This window comes from Schistocerca piceifrons, unplaced genomic scaffold, assembly GCF_021461385.2.
Source record: "Schistocerca piceifrons isolate TAMUIC-IGC-003096 unplaced genomic scaffold, iqSchPice1.1 HiC_scaffold_572, whole genome shotgun sequence".
NCBI classification, from domain to species: Eukaryota; Metazoa; Arthropoda; class Insecta; order Orthoptera; family Acrididae; genus Schistocerca; species Schistocerca piceifrons.
Window position 1 is genome coordinate 531,548 of NW_025728813.1, and position 19,179 is coordinate 550,726.

The following is a 19,179-nucleotide window of genomic DNA, read 5'->3' on the forward strand; positions in this document are numbered from 1 at the left end:
GACGCGAGAGCTGACGCTCTCAAGTCGGCCTTTATCAAAACGACAAGCACGAGAAACGACTGAGAGAGGTAAGGAGAGGCGAGGCGATGGACACACAGCACGCCCCCTTCATTTCACGGTGGCGTCTCCCTGACCGAATCGGGCTGTAGCTCCGAAAACAAAGGAGAAACAAAAATAGGAAGTAAAAGTGCAAATAGTGCCCTGTGTTCCCATGCGCTCACCCGCCCAAGTACTGACAAGGGCCAAAGTTGTTACGCATCGGCAATCGGACATTTTCTTTCATTTTCTCTTTATCGGTTGAGAACCAGTGTATTCAAGATATTATGGCCATTGCCGAGTGAATGCTGTAGCGCTTCCCGACGAGTCGGGTTCGGATCCTCTGTCAACTTCCACGCAGGGTGATGATCTTTTGGTCATCACACTCGCCAGCTGAAATCGGCGCTGCCTTTTCGTAGTAGTAAAAGAGTAGTGGCCCGTGGGGGGATCGAACCCACGACCTTCGCGTTATTAGCACGACGCTCTAACCAACTGAGCTAACGGGCCTCGGCAGATGCAGTTGCTCAGCCCTACGCTGGAAACAGGTGGCATGAAGCCACACACCATTTGTATGGTCGTCGTGTGTCTGCTTCCCTAGTCTATATTCTGCTGACGGTCACGAAACAGTAGCTATATTGCGAGCAGGACGGCAAACGGCTGCTCGGACAGCTCAAACTTGCCACGATTCGTGTGGAAAAAATTCCGTTCCGGTACCGGGAATCGAACCCGGGCCTCCTGGGTGAAAGCCAGGTATCCTAGCCACTTTTTTTTTTTTTTTTTTTTTTTGCAGACACTCTACCACTCGAACGAATATATCTATTGAAAAAAATATTAAAGAATATCCACCACACAGCCACTTCAAAAGAAGTACAGTACTGAAATTAAAATCCTAAAACATGACTATATAATGTAGACTGCTGACTGAAATAAAGATTAAAACACGAAAACTTCAGTCCTGGTGTAGAGAAGAAACATACATAAAGGCGGCAAATCCAGAAACAGTATAAAAGAAAATGGCTCACACAGGTGACCTTAGCCAACACCCTCTCTTTCAAATGTCAGGCTAAGCATATTGGCAAAATCATCTCGGAGGCCTGGCAATCGCAAGCGCTGCCAGTAAGCAGTAAGCATGTACTGCCGAAACGCTAGGTGTCCATCCTCTTCATGACAACTGTTGACAAAATGTACGAAATGGCCAATCAACCACATGACGGTATGGAGCTTCGTCCGCGGAAAAAAGGAAGAATCGGGCCGGACGATGATGTCAATAGTATAAGCGGCTTCAGCAGACCTAGTGACAAAAGCAAGTTGTTTCCTGAGCCAACGCCAATTAGCAAGGTGCCCACAGCAGGTGAATCGATGTTCAAGGGTATCCAGGAGACCACACCGAGTACAGGTGTCCGTGTCAGAAAGACCAATACGGTGCAGTCGTACATTGGTGGGAACCAAATTATTTATTACCCTATACCACGTGGACGCCACGGCCATAGAGTGGATCGGCAGACTAACGTTCTTCCAGACGTTCCTCCAGGACACAGATGGAGACGCCAGTTCTATTGGATTGGGACCGGCCAGCCCCTCCCAGCGGGCAATCAAGCCCTTGGTCGTTGGCACCGGTCGCCGCAAGAAGACGTCACCGAGGTAACTCACCGCAATGTAAAATTCCCGAATGTGTTTCAACTTAAAATTTAGGCGTCCGACATCGACAGGTGGAGCAAGGCTCGCCGGACGCACAACAGTAAAAAGCCTGGATGTAATTGAAGTCACTTCTTGCGTAACAATTAGAGTCGTTCGGCGGACGTACAAAGCAGACGCCTTGCGAGTAATGTCAGAGAGGCCCAAGCCTCCGGAGAGACGCGGTTTCGTCATTACCCCGTAACGTAACTTGAATAGATGGCCCTTCCATATAAACCTGCTAGACAATTGGCGCAACCTTTTCGCCACCATCATGGGAAGTGGGAACAGCTGAGCAACATAATAAGCTTTACACAGAACGTAGGTGTCTAAAATTCTGACTTTTTGCAAAATGGTAGCAGAGCGTTGCTCATGGACCATCAGAGCCCCCTGTATCTTCTCGGTGACAGATTTCCAATTGAGAGCCGCCATTTTTAGAGGAGACCGATCAATGATAATCCCCAAGGACGTATGGCGATCGACAAAAGTGGCCCAAGGGACGTCAGCATCGCGAAATCCTCGAATATCAAGGAACTTACATTTACCCTGATTGAGACGCGCTCCAGAGACACGACAGTATGCATCAACTGCCCCTTTCAACAACGGGATATCATCACGTTGACGGAGGAGAACAACGACATCATCCGCATATGCCTTAACAGAGAGCTTCCCACCAGAGAGGGACATACCCTGAAGCTTGAGAGCAATAGTCCGAAGCAGCGGTTCCAGGGACAATACGAATAAAGACATAGAGAGCGGACTACCCTGAGGCACTCCGCGGCGGATAGCAATGGGCGGCGTCAGCTGCCCATTGACTGACACCCGAGCTGTTATTCCCCTATACAAATTGCCAAGAACACCACGTGATGAAGCGTTAAAACCTATTGTACCTAAAACACGATCTAAAAACACATGACTGACGTGATCAAAAGCCTTATAAAAATCAAGGAAGGCAAAGGCACAATGTACGTTTGTAACCGCCGCAACCGAGACAACATCCCGATATTCGGCTACTGGTGTCAGAATAGATCTATCATGAAAACAACATTGACGTGCACCAATCACACCCCGAAGCAGAGAAGACAACCGGCTATTGAGCGCTCTAGCAGCTGTCTTATAGTCAAAATTCAGCAATGTGAGCGGACGAAGATTGACAGCAGATAAACGACCAGAGGACTTCGGGATTAAAACAATTTTCCCTACTTTAAAATCGGCAGGCACATCCATCCCCCTGACAATCTCATTTAAAATCTGCGTAAAAATGCCACCCAAAAGAGGCCAAAAACGGAGATAAAATTCTTTAGGCAGGCCGTCTGGACCCGGCGATTTACTGGACGGAGAGCGAGCAATAAAATCGAAAACATCATCTACCTGGAACTCCCGGAGAAATTCGCCGTTCGCGTCAGGCGCGATCGTCGCAGTTAGATCCCCAAAGACATCATCCGAAAGAGACTCACCAGAATCATCGGCAGAATATAGACTAGTGTAATACTGATGAAGAGCACGAACCATTTCCTCCTGTGCAATAAGCTGTCGCCCATCATCCACCGTAAGAGAAGAGATGAAGGAGCGACGACGACGAGTCTGATGCCGTAGCAGGTGGTACAAGGATGTCAGTTCACCTTCAACAAGAGAGTGAGGTTTCGACTTAACTCGCAGACCATCCATCTGTCGTCGTTTAAGGCTCAAGAGCTTGGCTTTAATACGACGAACATCATGGATCCGCAGTGGAGAGGTACCCGCCGCGTCATATAGTTCACGCAGGACAGAGTAGTAATATTCATACGTGTTCTTAAAATCACGCGTCCTATCAGCACAGTAGAAAATCAAAGTCTGACGAATCTTGGGCTTGGCAAACGCAGTCCACCAAACCAGCAAGGAGGGGTATCGCGGGACAGAGCGAAGACATCGCTCCCACACGCCACTTATAACATCATCCATAGCACTGTCGGCAAGGTGGGAAACATTTAACATCCACTGGGAACGAGAAAGTTTTGCAGGTTGGCGACTAAGATTTACAGTTGCAGTAAAAGCACAATGGTCAGAAAAACTAGTAGGAATAACATCGACAGAAAGAATTTTATCACATAAAAAATCAGATAAATAGAATCTGTCGAGTCTACTGCATGAGGACGCGGTAAAAAACGTATATTTCACCAGGGTTGGATATTTGTGTTCCCAAACATCACGCAGATGCATCGTACGAACTAAGTCATGTAAATCACGGCAATAATTAAAATTGGGGGACTGGTCTGCAGGGCGTAAAACACAATTAAAATCGCCTCCGAGCAGGAGACTCCGAGGACTCTGGCGCAAAAGATAAATAAGCTCTTCTTTATAAAAGCGCGATCGAGCCACAGTGTGACCCGAACCAGAGGGGGCATACAAAACAACGAGGCGGAGATCAAAAAGACGACAACCAATCCCACGGCCAGAGTCAAGGAATTCAATGTCAGTAATAGGAATGCCCTCTCGAAAGAAAAGAGCAGTTCCTGTTGAATATTCCGGCGCGACATTAAAAACAGTTTGAAATCCAGGTAGAGAGAGATCAGAAAACAACACTTCCTGCAAAAACACTACGTCCGCACAGGCGTCGTAAATAAACTGCCGCAAAGAGGCAATGCGAACGTCGGACTCAATACGGTTAACATTTAAGGTAAGAAAGGTGTATGCTTGAACCATAGAGAGAAAAGCGAGAAAACAAATCACCTACACCGACGCACCAGCGTCACAGTCCATAGCAGGGGTGACGGAGGCATCCGAGGGAGGGGGACTGCTACCCCGTTCCGCGGATCCCTTACGTTTCGGTTTTTTACGAACAGCATTAACGTTCGGCTGAACGCGTAACTTGCGTCGACTGACGGGCAAGGAAACTTCAGCCGCCGGTGACGTAGGAGGGTCAAGTTCTGTATCCGACACCACCCGCGCCGGTCCACATGCGGGATCCGGGGTCGCGGGGGAAACATCCGACAAAACGGAATGGTCAACACCTGCACTAGCTTCCGGCAAACATGGACTGCATGGAGGCGAAACGTGAGCAGGAAGGTCCGAGGCCGCAGAGTTGGAAGGAAGCGGAGCAGCTCCGCTGGCAGAGGTATGGGGCAGCGAAGCAGGAAGTTGTCGCGGCTCCACTTGTTGTGACATCGAAGTCGGTTCGGAAGACGGCGCCAACAGGCCCGACCGACGACCCGACTCGAGAGAAGCTGCGTCGGAGGCCGGAGGGGCGCCAGCAGCCGCCACCGGAACCGCTACCTCAGGAGGGCAGGGAGCAGCTACAGTACACAGTGGCTCGGAGGATGCCGGTCGCTCGGACTGGGGCATCTCAGGGAGATCCTCATCCGTACTATTTCCATCGTGTGGGCGACGCCTCTTATTATTCAAAAGTGGCACACCCACCTGAGGGACAGACGGAACAACATCAGATTTAGCACGCAAAGGAGGAAATTCTGTATCAGGGGTGCGCAAAACCTGTGGCGGGGCGCTACTACCACTGGACTGTGCTACACCAAGAGCAGAACCACCTGCAACGAGGTCAGCGACCGTTAACTTGCGACGCTGTTCGAGAGAATTTTTTAAAACAAAAACTCTCCGCGGACAGTCGGTACGCACGTGACCACTTTCATTGCACAAAAAACAGGTGCCAACCTGACCACTATATGTTACATGGACACGATATCCACCGATCTGCATGTGAGATGGAATATTCTGCTTAACGTGCATTTCGACTGAACGAATACCACTGTAACATTGCAGGCGATGTTGGCTTGACCAGCGTTCAAGGCGAATGCTCTTTACATCACCATACTTCTGTAGACCCTCCTTAAGATAGACATTATCCACCTCCGGTGGAAGGTTGTAAACACGAACATTGGTATACGTGATGGAAGCATTGGAAAGCAGCACGGTACTTACAGAATCATCCCGATGCCGAAAGAGAACTTGATGACCATATTTAGAAAGAATTTTATCAACCTGAAGTGGGTCCATAAACTTAACAAAGAAAACATACAGTTCGGTATCAAAATAAGCAGTGTGCACCTGATCCGAATGAACACCAAAGGTATCTACCAACCAATCATGAATCTCAAGAGAACTAGGTTGCACATGGCGGGTTGACTTGTCAAAAGCAAAACTAACTGTAGCCTGACGAGGAATAACCTGGGACGACATTTTCAAAATATGCGGTCGAAACCGCTACACAAAAAACACTGAAATAAGGACAGAAAAAAAAACACAAGGTACGAAACAACGACGGAGAAACACTCACAGAAGTTGCAACACAACACGTAAACAAAAACGATAGTCCACTATACGTAACGCTACGGCGGAGCGGAAGACTAGGCACGTCCACACTGCACGGCGTCTAAAGCGGAACTAACCAACTGAGCTAACGGGCCTCAACGCGGACGGTTGCTCAGCCCTACGCTGGAAACACGTCGCATGAAGCCACACGCCACTTCTAGGGTCACCGTGTGTCTGCTTCGCCCGTCTATGTTCTGCTGGCGGTCACGAAACAGTAGCTGTACTGCGAGCAGGACGGGAAACGGCAGCACGCACTGCTGAAACTTGAGACGATTCGTGTGGAAAAAATTCCGTTCCGGTTCCGGCAATCGAGCCCGGGCCTCCGGGGTGATAGCCAGGCATCCTAGCCACTAGATCTCACCGGATTTGGGCGTCCGTTCGACGGATCGGATGGTCTCTCGCACCCTTCTCTCTTTGCGAACGTCATTGCGCATACTGGCTGGCAAGGCGCGCACCTCAAAAGTCTCAGAGCAATGCTTTTGGCTTCATGCTCTACTGGGAGAAGAGGAAAAGGAAAGCTGTCAGTATCAATAACAGGAAGTATAAATTTTCTCTCTGAAGCGTTGAAACGTTGTGGATAACAAACAAGAAATAAGTTCGAGCCCTAGCGACAGCACCACCGTGAGTCACAGAAAATTAAATGCCCCGGGTGAGGATCGAACTCACGACCTTAAAATTATGAGACTTACGCGCTGACTACTGCGCTACCGAGGCACGGGGCGGACCGTTGGTCCTGGGAACTGGGCAAGTAGCGTACCCATTGTTAGACGCAGAGATACACTACTTGGTGGATAACGTGTTCTGTTGCTACACGTGCATTGCCGGCCCAGTTGATTGTGGTGGTGCTGCAGCTTTTGCAACGATGGGCAGTACTCCCCGTCGTTCAAGTTCATTGCCTCGGAGGCACCTGGACACAGCAACTTGTGAGGCCAGGCCGACGCCAGTCCGCAGAACATGACGCGAGCGTCTGAGTGGGGAACCGCGCGTGCTGCGTTCTCGGTTCTTCTCAAGGGAATCCCGCTATACATTCTTGTGGATCGTGCATCTCAAGCGCGCAAACCACACGGCACCGCGGGAAAAGCAAAACGATGCATCGGCCGCGAATCGAACCCGGGCCGCCCGCGTGGCAGGCGAGCATTCTACCACTGAACCACCGATGCTCAGACCAGTAGCAATCTTTCGCTGCTTCCCGAGCAGATGTCTCAAGATAACGTGGGACTGCCGTCAAGCGCCGTAGCATTCTGTCGAGAAAATGCTGCAGACGCTGAATCCTGCACTGTACTGCCTAAAAATGCCGCCAGAACGCCGTCCTCTGCGTCCTCTTGCGTCGCCGGCGCCGACTCTTGCCAAAGGGTGCGAAATGTGCATGGATACGCCGTGCGAATGCATCTGCATGTGCTCCCCTAGCCTACCTCGTAATGCGCCTAGGGCTACGATCACCTTCGGCCGCTGCCGACTGGCGGGAAGCCGACACAGCGCGGCGTGGGGGCGCCCGGTTGTGCGGTGGTGGTGTAAAGGTCAGCATAGTTGCCTTGCAAGCAGTTGATCCGGGTTCGATTCCCGGCCACCGCAGCAGGCTTTCAGCTTTGCGTATGAGTACTTTTGCCACGCGCCGTTAAATTAATGTTCTTTCTCCCTCTTACTCGCTGCAGACCAGCCTACAGTGTGTCTCGACTTGTCTCGACTTTGCTCAGCTGACGCGAGAGCTGACGCTCTCCAGTCGGCCTATATCAAAACGACAAGCACGAGAAACGACTGAGAGAGGCAGGGAGAGGCGAGGCGGTGGACACACAGCACGCCCCTTCATTTCACGGTGGCGTCTCCCTCACTGAATCGGTCTGCAGCTGCGAAAACAAAGGAGAAAGAAAAATAGGAAGCAAAATTGCCAACAGTACCCTGTGTTCCCATGCGGTCACCCGCCCAAGCACTGACAAGGGCCAAAGTTGTTACACGTCGGCAATCGGGCATTTTCTTTCATTTTCTCTTTGCCGTATGAGAACCAGCGTATTCAACATATTGTGACCATTGCCGAGCGAATGCTGCAGCGCTTCCCGACGAGTCGGGTTCGGATCCTCTGCCAACGTCCACGCACGGCGATGATCTTTTGGTCATCACACTCGCCAGCTGAAATCGGCGCTGCCTTTTCGTAGTAGTAAAAGCCTACTGGCCCGTGGGGGGATCGAACACCACGACCTTCGCGTTATTAGCACGACGCTCTAACCAACTGAGCTAACGGGCCTCGACGCGGACGGTTGCTCAGCCCTACGCTGGAAACACGTCGCATGAAGCCACACGCCACTTCTAGGGTCACCGTGTGTCTGCTTCGCCCGTCTATGTTCTGCTGGCGGTCACGAAACAGTAGCTGTACTGCGAGCAGGACGGGAAACGGCAGCACGCACTGCTGAAACTTGAGACGATTCGTGTGGAAAAAATTCCGTTCCGGTACCGGCAATCGAGCCCGGGCCTCCGGGGTGATAGCCAGGCATCCTAGCCACTAGATCTCACCGGATTTGGGCGTCCGTTCGACGGATCGGATGGTCTCTCGCACATTTCGTGCCGAGACCCGTGTCGGCACCCTTCTCTCTTTGCGAACGTCATTGCGCATACTGGCTGGCAAGGCGCGCACCTCAAAAGTCTCAGAGCAATGCTTTTGGCTTCATGCTCTACTGGGAGAAGAGGAAAAGGAAAGCTGTCAGTATCAATAACAGGAAGTATAAATTTTCTCTCTGAAGCGTTGAAACGTTGTGGATAACAAACAAGAAATAAGTTCGAGCCCTAGCGACAGCACCACCGTGAGTCACAGAAAATTAAATGCCCCGGGTGAGGATCGAACTCACGACCTTAAAATTATGAGACTTACGCGCTGACTACTGCGCTACCGAGGCACGGGGCGGACCGTTGGTCCTGGGAACTGGGCAAGTAGCGTACCCATTGTTAGACGCAGAGATACACTACTTGGTGGATAACGTGTTCTGTTGCTACACGTGCATTGCCGGCCCAGTTGATTGTGGTGGTGCTGCAGCTTTTGCAACGATGGGCAGTACTCCCCGTCGTTCAAGTTCATTGCCTCGGAGGCACCTGGACACAGCAACTTGTGAGGCCAGGCCGACGCCAGTCCGCAGAACATGACGCGAGCGTCTGAGTGGGGAACCGCGCGTGCTGCGTTCTCGGTTCTTCTCAAGGGAATCCCGCTATACATTCTTGTGGATCGTGCATCTCAAGCGCGCAAGCCACACGGCACCGCGGGAAAAGCAAAACGATGCATCGGCCGGGAATCGAACCCGGGCCGCCCGCGTGGCAGGCGAGCATTCTACCACTGAACCACCGATGCTCAGACCAGTAGCAATCTTTCGCTGCTTCCCGAGCAGATGTCTCGAGATAACGTGGGACTGCCGTCAAGCGCCGTAGCATTCTGTCGAGAAAATGCTGCAGACGCTGAATCCTGCACTGTACTGCCTAAAAATGCCGCCAGAACGCCGTCCTCTGCGTCCTCTTGCGTCGCCGGCGCCGACTCTTGCCAAAGGGTGCGAAATGTGCATGGATACGCCGTGCGAATGCATCTGCATGTGCTCCCCTAGCCTACCTCGTAATGCGCCTAGGGCTACGATCACCTTCGGCCGCTGCCGACTGGCGGGAAGCCGACACAGCGCGGCGTGGGGGCGCCCGGTTGTGCGGTGGTGGTGTAAAGGTCAGCATAGTTGCCTTGCAAGCAGTTGATCCGGGTTCGATTCCCGGCCACCGCAGCAGGCTTTCGGCTTTGCGTATGAGTACTTTTGCCACGCGCCGTTAAATTAATGTTCTTTCTCCCTCTTACTCGCTGCAGACCAGCCTACAGTGTGTCTCGACTTGTCTCGACTTTGCTCAGCTGACGCGAGAGCTGACGCTCTCCAGTCGGCCTATATCAAAACGACAAGCACGAGAAACGACTGAGAGAGGCAGGGAGAGGCGAGGCGGTGGACACACAGCACGCCCCTTCATTTCACGGTGGCGTCTCCCTCACTGAATCGGTCTGCAGCTGCGAAAACAAAGGAGAAAGAAAAATAGGAAGCAAAATTGCCAACAGTACCCTGTGTTCCCATGCGGTCACCCGCCCAAGCACTGACAAGGGCCAAAGTTGTTACACGTCGGCAATCGGGCATTTTCTTTCATTTTCTCTTTGCCGTATGAGAACCAGCGTATTCAACATATTGTGACCATTGCCGAGCGAATGCTGCAGCGCTTCCCGACGAGTCGGGTTCGGATCCTCTGCCAACGTCCACGCACGGCGATGATCTTTTGGTCATCACACTCGCCAGCTGAAATCGGCGCTGCCTTTTCGTAGTAGTAAAAGCCTACTGGCCCGTGGGGGGATCGAACACCACGACCTTCGCGTTATTAGCACGACGCTCTAACCAACTGAGCTAACGGGCCTCGACGCGGACGGTTGCTCAGCCCTACGCTGGAAACACGTCGCATGAAGCCACACGCCACTTCTAGGGTCACCGTGTGTCTGCTTCGCCCGTCTATGTTCTGCTGGCGGTCACGAAACAGTAGCTGTACTGCGAGCAGGACGGGAAACGGCAGCACGCACTGCTGAAACTTGAGACGATTCGTGTGGAAAAAATTCCGTTCCGGTACCGGCAATCGAGCCCGGGCCTCCGGGGTGATAGCCAGGCATCCTAGCCACTAGATCTCACCGGATTTGGGCGTCCGTTCGACGGATCGGATGGTCTCTCGCACATTTCGTGCCGAGGCCCGTGTCGGCACCCTTCTCTCTTTGCGAACGTCATTGCGCATACTGGCTGGCAAGGCGCGCACCTCAAAAGTCTCAGAGCAATGCTTTTGGCTTCATGCTCTACTGGGAGAAGAGGAAAAGGAAAGCTGTCAGTATCAATAACAGGAAGTATAAATTTTCTCTCTGAAGCGTTGAAACGTTGTGGATAACAAACAAGAAATAAGTTCGAGCCCTAGCGACAGCACCACCGTGAGTCACAGAAAATTAAATGCCCCGGGTGAGGATCGAACTCACGACCTTAAAATTATGAGACTTACGCGCTGACTACTGCGCTACCGAGGCACGGGACGGACCGTTGGTCCTGGGAACTGGGCAAGTAGCGTACCCATTGTTAGACGCAGAGATACACTACTTGGTGGATAACGTGTTCTGTTGCTACACGTGCATTGCCGGCCCAGTTGATTGTGGTGGTGCTGCAGCTTTTGCAACGATGGGCAGTACTCCCCGTCGTTCAAGTTCATTGCCTCGGAGGCACCTGGACACAGCAACTTGTGAGGCCAGGCCGACGCCAGTCCGCAGAACATGACGCGAGCGTCTGAGTGGGGAACCGCGCGTGCTGCGTTCTCGGTTCTTCTCAAGGGAATCCCGCTATACATTCTTGTGGATCGTGCATCTCAAGCGCGCAAGCCACACGGCACCGCGGGAAAAGCAAAACGATGCATCGGCCGGGAATCGAACCCGGGCCGCCCGCGTGGCAGGCGAGCATTCTACCACTGAACCACCGATGCTCAGACCAGTAGCAATCTTTCGCTGCTTCCCGAGCAGATGTCTCGAGATAACGTGGGACTGCCGTCAAGCGCCGTAGCATTCTGTCGAGAAAATGCTGCAGACGCTGAATCCTGCACTGTACTGCCTAAAAATGCCGCCAGAACGCCGTCCTCTGCGTCCTCTTGCGTCGCCGGCGCCGACTCTTGCCAAAGGGTGCGAAATGTGCATGGATACGCCGTGCGAATGCATCTGCATGTGCTCCCCTAGCCTACCTCGTAATGCGCCTAGGGCTACGATCACCTTCGGCCGCTGCCGACTGGCGGGAAGCCGACACAGCGCGGCGTGGGGGCGCCCGGTTGTGCGGTGGTGGTGTAAAGGTCAGCATAGTTGCCTTGCAAGCAGTTGATCCGGGTTCGATTCCCGGCCACCGCAGCAGGCTTTCAGCTTTGCGTATGAGTACTTTTGCCACGCGCCGTTAAATTAATGTTCTTTCTCCCTCTTACTCGCTGCAGACCAGCCTACAGTGTGTCTCGACTTGTCTCGACTTTGCTCAGCTGACGCGAGAGCTGACGCTCTCCAGTCGGCCTATATCAAAACGACAAGCACGAGAAACGACTGAGAGAGGCAGGGAGAGGCGAGGCGGTGGACACACAGCACGCCCCTTCATTTCACGGTGGCGTCTCCCTCACTGAATCGGTCTGCAGCTGCGAAAACAAAGGAGAAAGAAAAATAGGAAGCAAAATTGCCAACAGTACCCTGTGTTCCCATGCGGTCACCCGCCCAAGCACTGACAAGGGCCAAAGTTGTTACACGTCGGCAATCGGGCATTTTCTTTCATTTTCTCTTTGCCGTATGAGAACCAGCGTATTCAACATATTGTGACCATTGCCGAGCGAATGCTGCAGCGCTTCCCGACGAGTCGGGTTCGGATCCTCTGCCAACGTCCACGCACGGCGATGATCTTTTGGTCATCACACTCGCCAGCTGAAATCGGCGCTGCCTTTTCGTAGTAGTAAAAGCCTACTGGCCCGTGGGGGGATCGAACACCACGACCTTCGCGTTATTAGCACGACGCTCTAACCAACTGAGCTAACGGGCCTCGACGCGGACGGTTGCTCAGCCCTACGCTGGAAACGCGTCGCATGAAGCCACACGCCACTTCTAGGGTCACCGTGTGTCTGCTTCGCCCGTCTATGTTCTGCTGGCGGTCACGAAACAGTAGCTGTACTGCGAGCAGGACGGGAAACGGCAGCACGCACTGCTGAAACTTGAGACGATTCGTGTGGAAAAAATTCCGTTCCGGTACCGGCAATCGAGCCCGGGCCTCCGGGGTGATAGCCAGGCATCCTAGCCACTAGATCTCACCGGATTTGGGCGTCCGTTCGACGGATCGGATGGTCTCTCGCACATTTCGTGCCGAGGCCCGTGTCGGCACCCTTCTCTCTTTGCGAACGTCATTGCGCATACTGGCTGGCAAGGCGCGCACCTCAAAAGTCTCAGAGCAATGCTTTTGGCTTCATGCTCTACTGGGAGAAGAGGAAAAGGAAAGCTGTCAGTATCAATAACAGGAAGTATAAATTTTCTCTCTGAAGCGTTGAAACGTTGTGGATAACAAACAAGAAATAAGTTCGAGCCCTAGCGACAGCACCACCGTGAGTCACAGAAAATTAAATGCCCCGGGTGAGGATCGAACTCACGACCTTAAAATTATGAGACTTACGCGCTGACTACTGCGCTACCGAGGCACGGGGCGGACCGTTGGTCCTGGGAACTGGGCAAGTAGCGTACCCATTGTTAGACGCAGAGATACACTACTTGGTGGATAACGTGTTCTGTTGCTACACGTGCATTGCCGGCCCAGTTGATTGTGGTGGTGCTGCAGCTTTTGCAACGATGGGCAGTACTCCCCGTCGTTCAAGTTCATTGCCTCGGAGGCACCTGGACACAGCAACTTGTGAGGCCAGGCCGACGCCAGTCCGCAGAACATGACGCGAGCGTCTGAGTGGGGAACCGCGCGTGCTGCGTTCTCGGTTCTTCTCAAGGGAATCCCGCTATACATTCTTGTGGATCGTGCATCTCAAGCGCGCAAGCCACACGGCACCGCGGGAAAAGCAAAACGATGCACCGGCCGGGAATCGAACCCGGGCCGCCCGCGTGGCAGGCGAGCATTCTACCACTGAACCACCGATGCTCAGACCAGTAGCAATCTTTCGCTGCTTCCCGAGCAGATGTCTCGAGATAACGTGGGACTGCCGTCAAGCGCCGTAGCATTCTGTCGAGAAAATGCTGCAGACGCTGAATCCTGCACTGTACTGCCTAAAAATGCCGCCAGAACGCCGTCCTCTGCGTCCTCTTGCGTCGCCGGCGCCGACTCTTGCCAAAGGGTGCGAAATGTGCATGGATACGCCGTGCGAATGCATCTGCATGTGCTCCCCTAGCCTACCTCGTAATGCGCCTAGGGCTACGATCACCTTCGGCCGCTGCCGACTGGCGGGAAGCCGACACAGCGCGGCGTGGGGGCGCCCGGTTGTGCGGTGGTGGTGTAAAGGTCAGCATAGTTGCCTTGCAAGCAGTTGATCCGGGTTCGATTCCCGGCCACCGCAGCAGGCTTTCAGCTTTGCGTATGAGTACTTTTGCCACGCGCCGTTAAATTAATGTTCTTTCTCCCTCTTACTCGCTGCAGACCAGCCTACAGTGTGTCTCGACTTGTCTCGACTTTGCTCAGCTGACGCGAGAGCTGACGCTCTCCAGTCGGCCTATATCAAAACGACAAGCACGAGAAACGACTGAGAGAGGCAGGGAGAGGCGAGGCGGTGGACACACAGCACGCCCCTTCATTTCACGGTGGCGTCTCCCTCACTGAATCGGTCTGCAGCTGCGAAAACAAAGGAGAAAGAAAAATAGGAAGCAAAATTGCCAACAGTACCCTGTGTTCCCATGCGGTCACCCGCCCAAGCACTGACAAGGGCCAAAGTTGTTACACGTCGGCAATCGGGCATTTTCTTTCATTTTCTCTTTGCCGTATGAGAACCAGCGTATTCAACATATTGTGACCATTGCCGAGCGAATGCTGCAGCGCTTCCCGACGAGTCGGGTTCGGATCCTCTGCCAACGTCCACGCACGGCGATGATCTTTTGGTCATCACACTCGCCAGCTGAAATCGGCGCTGCCTTTTCGTAGTAGTAAAAGCCTACTGGCCCGTGGGGGGATCGAACACCACGACCTTCGCGTTATTAGCACGACGCTCTAACCAACTGAGCTAACGGGCCTCGACGCGGACGGTTGCTCAGCCCTACGCTGGAAACACGTCGCATGAAGCCACACGCCACTTCTAGGGTCACCGTGTGTCTGCTTCGCCCGTCTATGTTCTGCTGGCGGTCACGAAACAGTAGCTGTACTGCGAGCAGGACGGGAAACGGCAGCACGCACTGCTGAAACTTGAGACGATTCGTGTGGAAAAAATTCCGTTCCGGTACCGGCAATCGAGCCCGGGCCTCCGGGGTGATAGCCAGGCATCCTAGCCACTAGATCTCACCGGATTTGGGCGTCCGTTCGACGGATCGGATGGTCTCTCGCACATTTCGTGCCGAGGCCCGTGTCGGCACCCTTCTCTCTTTGCGAACGTCATTGCGCATACTGGCTGGCAAGGCGCGCACCTCAAAAGTCTCAGAGCAATGCTTTTGGCTTCATGCTCTACTGGGAGAAGAGGAAAAGGAAAGCTGTCAGTATCAATAACAGGAAGTATAAATTTTCTCTCTGAAGCGTTGAAACGTTGTGGATAACAAACAAGAAATAAGTTCGAGCCCTAGCGACAGCACCACCGTGAGTCACAGAAAATTAAATGCCCCGGGTGAGGATCGAACTCACGACCTTAAAATTATGAGACTTACGCGCTGACTACTGCGCTACCGAGGCACGGGGCGGACCGTTGGTCCTGGGAACTGGGCAAGTAGCGTACCCATTGTTAGACGCAGAGATACACTACTTGGTGGATAACGTGTTCTGTTGCTACACGTGCATTGCCGGCCCAGTTGATTGTGGTGGTGCTGCAGCTTTTGCAACGATGGGCAGTACTCCCCGTCGTTCAAGTTCATTGCCTCGGAGGCACCTGGACACAGCAACTTGTGAGGCCAGGCCGACGCCAGTCCGCAGAACATGACGCGAGCGTCTGAGTGGGGAACCGCGCGTGCTGCGTTCTCGGTTCTTCTCAAGGGAATCCCGCTATACATTCTTGTGGATCGTGCATCTCAAGCGCGCAAGCCACACGGCACCGCGGGAAAAGCAAAACGATGCATCGGCCGGGAATCGAACCCGGGCCGCCCGCGTGGCAGGCGAGCATTCTACCACTGAACCACCGATGCTCAGACCAGTAGCAATCTTTCGCTGCTTCCCGAGCAGATGTCTCGAGATAACGTGGGACTGCCGTCAAGCGCCGTAGCATTCTGTCGAGAAAATGCTGCAGACGCTGAATCCTGCACTGTACTGCCTAAAAATGCCGCCAGAACGCCGTCCTCTGCGTCCTCTTGCGTCGCCGGCGCCGACTCTTGCCAAAGGGTGCGAAATGTGCATGGATACGCCGTGCGAATGCATCTGCATGTGCTCCCCTAGCCTACCTCGTAATGCGCCTAGGGCTACGATCACCTTCGGCCGCTGCCGACTGGCGGGAAGCCGACACAGCGCGGCGTGGGGGCGCCCGGTTGTGCGGTGGTGGTGTAAAGGTCAGCATAGTTGCCTTGCAAGCAGTTGATCCGGGTTCGATTCCCGGCCACCGCAGCAGGCTTTCGGCTTTGCGTATGAGTACTTTTGCCACGCGCCGTTAAATTAATGTTCTTTCTCCCTCTTACTCGCTGCAGACCAGCCTACAGTGTGTCTCGACTTGTCTCGACTTTGCTCAGCTGACGCGAGAGCTGACGCTCTCCAGTCGGCCTATATCAAAACGACAAGCACGAGAAACGACTGAGAGAGGCAGGGAGAGGCGAGGCGGTGGACACACAGCACGCCCCTTCATTTCACGGTGGCGTCTCCCTCACTGAATCGGTCTGCAGCTGCGAAAACAAAGGAGAAAGAAAAATAGGAAGCAAAATTGCCAACAGTACCCTGTGTTCCCATGCGGTCACCCGCCCAAGCACTGACAAGGGCCAAAGTTGTTACACGTCGGCAATCGGGCATTTTCTTTCATTTTCTCTTTGCCGTATGAGAACCAGCGTATTCAACATATTGTGACCATTGCCGAGCGAATGCTGCAGCGCTTCCCGACGAGTCGGGTTCGGATCCTCTGCCAACGTCCACGCACGGCGATGATCTTTTGGTCATCACACTCGCCAGCTGAAATCGGCGCTGCCTTTTCGTAGTAGTAAAAGCCTACTGGCCCGTGGGGGGATCGAACACCACGACCTTCGCGTTATTAGCACGACGCTCTAACCAACTGAGCTAACGGGCCTCGACGCGGACGGTTGCTCAGCCCTACGCTGGAAACACGTCGCATGAAGCCACACGCCACTTCTAGGGTCACCGTGTGTCTGCTTCGCCCGTCTATGTTCTGCTGGCGGTCACGAAACAGTAGCTGTACTGCGAGCAGGACGGGAAACGGCAGCACGCACTGCTGAAACTTGAGACGATTCGTGTGGAAAAAATTCCGTTCCGGTACCGGCAATCGAGCCCGGGCCTCCGGGGTGATAGCCAGGCATCCTAGCCACTAGATCTCACCGGATTTGGGCGTCCGTTCGACGGATCGGATGGTCTCTCGCACATTTCGTGCCGAGGCCCGTGTCGGCACCCTTCTCTCTTTGCGAACGTCATTGCGCATACTGGCTGGCAAGGCGCGCACCTCAAAAGTCTCAGAGCAATGCTTTTGGCTTCATGCTCTACTGGGAGAAGAGGAAAAGGAAAGCTGTCAGTATCAATAACAGGAAGTATAAATTTTCTCTCTGAAGCGTTGAAACGTTGTGGATAACAAACAAGAAATAAGTTCGAGCCCTAGCGACAGCACCACCGTGAGTCACAGAAAATTAAATGCCCCGGGTGAGGATCGAACTCACGACCTTAAAATTATGAGACTTACGCGCTGACTACTGCGCTACCGAGGCACGGGACGGACCGTTGGTCCTGGGAACTGGGCAAGTAGCGTACCCATTGTTAGACGCAGAGATACACTACTTGGTGGATAACGTGTTCTGTTGCTACACGTGCATTGCCGGCCCAGTTGATTGTGGTGGTGCTGCAGCTTTTGCAACGATGGGCAGTACTCCCCGTCGTTCAAGTTCATTGCCTCGGAGGCACCTGGACACAGCAACTTGTGAGGCCAGGCCGACGCCAGTCCGCAGAACATGACGCGAGCGTCTGAGTGGGGAACCGCGCGTGCTGCGTTCTCGGTTCTTCTCAAGGGAATCCCGCTATACATTCTTGTGGATCGTGCATCTCAAGCGCGCAAGCCACACGGCACCGCGGGAAAAGCAAAACGATGCATCGGCCGGGAATCGAACCCGGGCCGCCCGCGTGGCAGGCGAGCATTCTACCACTGAACCACCGATGCTCAGACCAGTAGCAATCTTTCGCTGCTTCCCGAGCAGATGTCTCGAGATAACGTGGGACTGCCGTCAAGCGCCGTAGCATTCTGTCGAGAAAATGCTGCAGACGCTGAATCCTGCACTGTACTGCCTAAAAATGCCGCCAGAACGCCGTCCTCTGCGTCCTCTTGCGTCGCCGGCGCCGACTCTTGCCAAAGGGTGCGAAATGTGCATGGATACGCCGTGCGAATGCATCTGCATGTGCTCCCCTAGCCTACCTCGTAATGCGCCTAGGGCTACGATCACCTTCGGCCGCTGCCGACTGGCGGGAAGCCGACACAGCGCGGCGTGGGGGCGCCCGGTTGTGCGGTGGTGGTGTAAAGGTCAGCATAGTTGCCTTGCAAGCAGTTGATCCGGGTTCGATTCCCGGCCACCGCAGCAGGCTTTCAGCTTTGCGTATGAGTACTTTTGCCACGCGCCGTTAAATTAATGTTCTTTCTCCCTCTTACTCGCTGCAGACCAGCCTACAGTGTGTCTCGACTTGTCTCGACTTTGCTCAGCTGACGCGAGAGCTGACGCTCTCCAGTCGGCCTATATCAAAACGACAAGCACGAGAAACGACTGAGAGAGGCAGGGAGAGGCGAGGCGGTGGACACACAGCACGCCCCTTCATTTCACGGTGGCGTCTCCCTCACTGAATCGGTCTGCAGCTGCGAAAACAAAGGAGAAAGAAAAATAGGAAGCAAAATTGCCAACAGTACCCTGTGTTCCCATGCGGTCACCCGCCCAAGCACTGACAAGGGCCAAAGTTGTTACACGTCGGCAATCGGGCATTTTCTTTCATTTTCTCTTTGCCGTATGAGAACCAGCGTATTCAACATATTGTGACCATTGCCGAGCGAATGCTGCAGCGCTTCCCGACGAGTCGGGTTCGGATCCTCTGCCAACGTCCACGCACGGCGATGATCTTTTGGTCATCACACTCGCCAGCTGAAATCGGCGCTGCCTTTTCGTAGTAGTAAAAGCCTACTGGCCCGTGGGGGGATCGAACACCACGACCTTCGCGTTATTAGCACGACGCTCTAACCAACTGAGCTAACGGGCCTCGACGCGGACGGTTGCTCAGCCCTACGCTGGAAACACGTCGCATGAAGCCACACGCCACTTCTAGGGTCACC

At 53.6% G+C, this 19,179-nt stretch overlaps 25 non-coding genes across 25 annotated transcripts; 6 read left to right on the forward strand and 19 right to left on the reverse strand.

The window, feature by feature from the left end:
- Positions 1–469: 469 nt before the first annotated feature.
- Positions 470–543, reverse strand: Trnai-aau. Its single transcript has one exon. It is a non-coding gene; the product is annotated as a tRNA-Ile (tRNA).
- Positions 544–6,653: 6,110 nt separating this feature from the next.
- Positions 6,654–6,726, reverse strand: Trnam-cau. Its single transcript has one exon. It is a non-coding gene; the product is annotated as a tRNA-Met (tRNA).
- A 375-nt stretch (positions 6,727–7,101) lies between these two features.
- On the reverse strand, positions 7,102–7,172 carry Trnag-gcc. Its single transcript has one exon. It is a non-coding gene; the product is annotated as a tRNA-Gly (tRNA).
- A 340-nt stretch (positions 7,173–7,512) lies between these two features.
- Trnaa-ugc lies at positions 7,513–7,584 on the forward strand. The gene has a single exon. It is a non-coding gene; the product is annotated as a tRNA-Ala (tRNA).
- Positions 7,585–8,176: 592 nt separating this feature from the next.
- Trnai-aau lies at positions 8,177–8,251 on the reverse strand. The gene has a single exon. It is a non-coding gene; the product is annotated as a tRNA-Ile (tRNA).
- A 573-nt stretch (positions 8,252–8,824) lies between these two features.
- Trnam-cau lies at positions 8,825–8,897 on the reverse strand. Its single transcript has one exon. It is a non-coding gene; the product is annotated as a tRNA-Met (tRNA).
- A 375-nt stretch (positions 8,898–9,272) lies between these two features.
- Positions 9,273–9,343, reverse strand: Trnag-gcc. Its single transcript has one exon. It is a non-coding gene; the product is annotated as a tRNA-Gly (tRNA).
- A 340-nt stretch (positions 9,344–9,683) lies between these two features.
- Positions 9,684–9,755, forward strand: Trnaa-ugc. The gene has a single exon. It is a non-coding gene; the product is annotated as a tRNA-Ala (tRNA).
- A 592-nt stretch (positions 9,756–10,347) lies between these two features.
- Positions 10,348–10,422, reverse strand: Trnai-aau. Its single transcript has one exon. It is a non-coding gene; the product is annotated as a tRNA-Ile (tRNA).
- Positions 10,423–10,995: 573 nt separating this feature from the next.
- On the reverse strand, positions 10,996–11,068 carry Trnam-cau. Its single transcript has one exon. It is a non-coding gene; the product is annotated as a tRNA-Met (tRNA).
- A 375-nt stretch (positions 11,069–11,443) lies between these two features.
- Positions 11,444–11,514, reverse strand: Trnag-gcc. The gene has a single exon. It is a non-coding gene; the product is annotated as a tRNA-Gly (tRNA).
- Positions 11,515–11,854: 340 nt separating this feature from the next.
- On the forward strand, positions 11,855–11,926 carry Trnaa-ugc. The gene has a single exon. It is a non-coding gene; the product is annotated as a tRNA-Ala (tRNA).
- Positions 11,927–12,518: 592 nt separating this feature from the next.
- On the reverse strand, positions 12,519–12,593 carry Trnai-aau. Its single transcript has one exon. It is a non-coding gene; the product is annotated as a tRNA-Ile (tRNA).
- A 573-nt stretch (positions 12,594–13,166) lies between these two features.
- Positions 13,167–13,239, reverse strand: Trnam-cau. The gene has a single exon. It is a non-coding gene; the product is annotated as a tRNA-Met (tRNA).
- A 375-nt stretch (positions 13,240–13,614) lies between these two features.
- Trnag-gcc lies at positions 13,615–13,685 on the reverse strand. The gene has a single exon. It is a non-coding gene; the product is annotated as a tRNA-Gly (tRNA).
- Positions 13,686–14,025: 340 nt separating this feature from the next.
- On the forward strand, positions 14,026–14,097 carry Trnaa-ugc. The gene has a single exon. It is a non-coding gene; the product is annotated as a tRNA-Ala (tRNA).
- A 592-nt stretch (positions 14,098–14,689) lies between these two features.
- Trnai-aau lies at positions 14,690–14,764 on the reverse strand. Its single transcript has one exon. It is a non-coding gene; the product is annotated as a tRNA-Ile (tRNA).
- Positions 14,765–15,337: 573 nt separating this feature from the next.
- Trnam-cau lies at positions 15,338–15,410 on the reverse strand. Its single transcript has one exon. It is a non-coding gene; the product is annotated as a tRNA-Met (tRNA).
- A 375-nt stretch (positions 15,411–15,785) lies between these two features.
- On the reverse strand, positions 15,786–15,856 carry Trnag-gcc. Its single transcript has one exon. It is a non-coding gene; the product is annotated as a tRNA-Gly (tRNA).
- Positions 15,857–16,196: 340 nt separating this feature from the next.
- Positions 16,197–16,268, forward strand: Trnaa-ugc. The gene has a single exon. It is a non-coding gene; the product is annotated as a tRNA-Ala (tRNA).
- A 592-nt stretch (positions 16,269–16,860) lies between these two features.
- On the reverse strand, positions 16,861–16,935 carry Trnai-aau. Its single transcript has one exon. It is a non-coding gene; the product is annotated as a tRNA-Ile (tRNA).
- Positions 16,936–17,508: 573 nt separating this feature from the next.
- On the reverse strand, positions 17,509–17,581 carry Trnam-cau. Its single transcript has one exon. It is a non-coding gene; the product is annotated as a tRNA-Met (tRNA).
- A 375-nt stretch (positions 17,582–17,956) lies between these two features.
- Positions 17,957–18,027, reverse strand: Trnag-gcc. Its single transcript has one exon. It is a non-coding gene; the product is annotated as a tRNA-Gly (tRNA).
- A 340-nt stretch (positions 18,028–18,367) lies between these two features.
- On the forward strand, positions 18,368–18,439 carry Trnaa-ugc. The gene has a single exon. It is a non-coding gene; the product is annotated as a tRNA-Ala (tRNA).
- Positions 18,440–19,031: 592 nt separating this feature from the next.
- On the reverse strand, positions 19,032–19,106 carry Trnai-aau. The gene has a single exon. It is a non-coding gene; the product is annotated as a tRNA-Ile (tRNA).
- Between the last annotated feature and the right edge of the window lie 73 nt (positions 19,107–19,179).